Genomic DNA, 2,473 nt, shown 5'->3' with positions numbered 1-2,473 from the left:
AACGCCTGGGACGCCGGCCGGCGCCCGCCACCCTCGAGGGCCTCCCCACGACCCGGCCCCGCCGCCGGGGCCTAGCATGCGACGGTTCCCCCCGCGTGCAGCGGAGGAACCCGTCCACCCCTTCGCGCATCCATCTGCGTCGCCTCCACACATCCATCACCACCTCAGCCGACCCCAAGGGCTCACACGTCCTGGGGAAACGCTCCCGAGCCAGGCGGCCCGACCTAGGGCCACACACCGCCGCCGGCTGCGGCTCGAGGCAAGGGCAGGCGCGGCAGGGCTCCCCGTGGCTGCGGGACTGGGGAGCCGGGACCGGGGGGTCCCCCCCTCCGGGCTCGCCAACGGAGGCGACCCCGCACGCACACACGCCACCCCGCGCCTCGGACACCGGCTCGGCTCGGCCCGGCGGGACCCTCCCCCGACTCGGAGGGGGGAGGCGCGGGCCACGGTAGGCAAAGAGCGGCGCTCGGCCCCACCGCGGGACCGGCGCACCCCTCCCGCGGAGGCGAGGGGGTCTACCCACGTGCTCTGGCAGTCGCCACGGTGGCCACTGCACACTTGGGAGGGGCGGCAGCTGGGGGGTTCGGTACCCCAAGGCTCCCTCTCGGATCGCTAGAGAAGGCTTTCTCACCGAGGGCGCGTCATCCCCCACTCAGCGCCTCTCCTTCGGGCCCGCAGAGGCGCTTCCGTGAGCCGCCTACACCTCCTCCAGTCGCCTGGAGGGGAGGGGGTCTGCGGTATGGGTAAGCACACGGCCCACGGGAGCGTTCGCGGCCAGGGCCGGGGCACGACCTCGGTAAGGCTTGCTGCCCTCGGGCTCGCCCCTCGGGCCCTCGAGGGGGAGCACGCCCAAGATGCGTGACACAGCCCCCTCTCTCACAGGCCCCGGCCCCCACGATCGCTCCCACGCCCGCGCGCAGCCCCCCACGTAGTGGGGACCACACGGGGCGTGCGCTCGGCCAAGCTCAGGCCCCCACGGCACGCCGCTGAGGACCAGCACAACGAGGCGGCCCCTGGCCCCACCGCCGGGGGGAACAGGCGGGCGCACCTCCCTTACCGTCTCGACCCCCCCAAGAGAGAGCCGCTCACGGCACCCGCCACGGTGGCGGAGACCCGAGGGACACGCTGGGAAAGGGGAACAACACCACCGCTCGGCCTCGGGCACCTGAGGGACGACCTGGAGTGCTCCAGGAGCACCACGGAGGGCCAGGCGCGGCACGCTCGCACACCGACGGGGGGCGCGCAGCGTGGCGGCGGGGCGGCCCTCCCCGCCGCGGGGAGGGCCGCTCGCGAGGCGTACGCCAAAGAGGCACAGCGAGAGCGTCTGCTGCGTCCGAGGACCCCGGTCCCCGCCCACGCTGGGAGGCGGGGGCGGGAGACCGCGGGTTCGGGGCCGGAGGCCGCACCCCTGCCTTCCGCACACCCCGGCAGGCGGGGCGGAAGAGAGGCGAGGAGCCCGCGGACAGAACGAGAAGAGCGGTCCCGTCCCCCAGGAACGTCCGTCCCTCGTCTGGCACGGCTTAGGCCCAGCCCAGCGGAGCGTGGCACCACCACATCAATCGGTTGACCCACCCAGCCTAAAGCCACGGCGGGGGAGGCCCGCAGGGGAGGCACGGCGAAGACCCATCACACGGAGGCCCGCTTCCGCCTCGCCGGCGCCCCTTCGTCTCGGGCAAAGAGCAGCCAGCCACCCCAGAACGAGAACGCCTGACACGGGGCACAGAGCCTGTGGGGTGGGGTCGTGCCGGCCACTCACCACCGGGTGCCTGCAGCGGGGGCAGCGCACAGGGTCGAGCACCCGACGCCACCTGGCCCCGCCGCCCTCGGGCTCAGCCAGAGGCCGGAGGCGGCACCGCGGGTCGGGGCAGCCGGACGCGCACGCAAGAGCCGGCGCGCAGGCCCAAGCGGGCAGCTCAAGCGGCAAGGACCGAGCCGGGCGTCAGACAGCCGCCCCCAGCCCGGAGTCCTGCCCGCGTCCGGAGCCCCAGCGTCTATCGGCGACAGACGCAGAAGAACACCGTGTCAGCACCTATCTGGTGGCAAAAAGGCCCCATTTCCGGCGGAAGAAATCATCGCGCCCGACAGCGGGGCCCACCCACGAGGTTCACGGGGGCCCCCGGAACCTCGGTCCGGCCACCTGCCCCCAACACTTCCCCATCCACACTTGCCCCGGAGCGCCCGGGGCCACCTGGTCGACCCGGGGATGGAGGGGTGGCAGAGTGGGCCGGGGACACGGGGGAGAGGGAGCGGGCTGGGGACGCCCTCCCCGGTCCCCCCACGCGGGCAGGCACCGGTCCATCCGAGTCTCCGGGCCAGGACTTGGTTCCAAGAAAGAAACACAGCACCCCTCCGAGCCGCCTCCGATGAGCGGGCCCCATGAGGGACCACGCCCGGGCCCGGGAGCCCCTCCCCGGGCCACCCAGTATGGCTCGCGCCAGTCCCCACCTCCCGGCCCGGACTCGGGGTGGAGAGC

The sequence above is a fragment of the Hippopotamus amphibius genome, chromosome 15 (genome assembly GCF_030028045.1).
Source record: "Hippopotamus amphibius kiboko isolate mHipAmp2 chromosome 15, mHipAmp2.hap2, whole genome shotgun sequence".
Classification (NCBI taxonomy): domain Eukaryota; kingdom Metazoa; phylum Chordata; class Mammalia; order Artiodactyla; family Hippopotamidae; genus Hippopotamus; species Hippopotamus amphibius.
Note: the sequence above shows the minus strand (reverse complement) of the source record.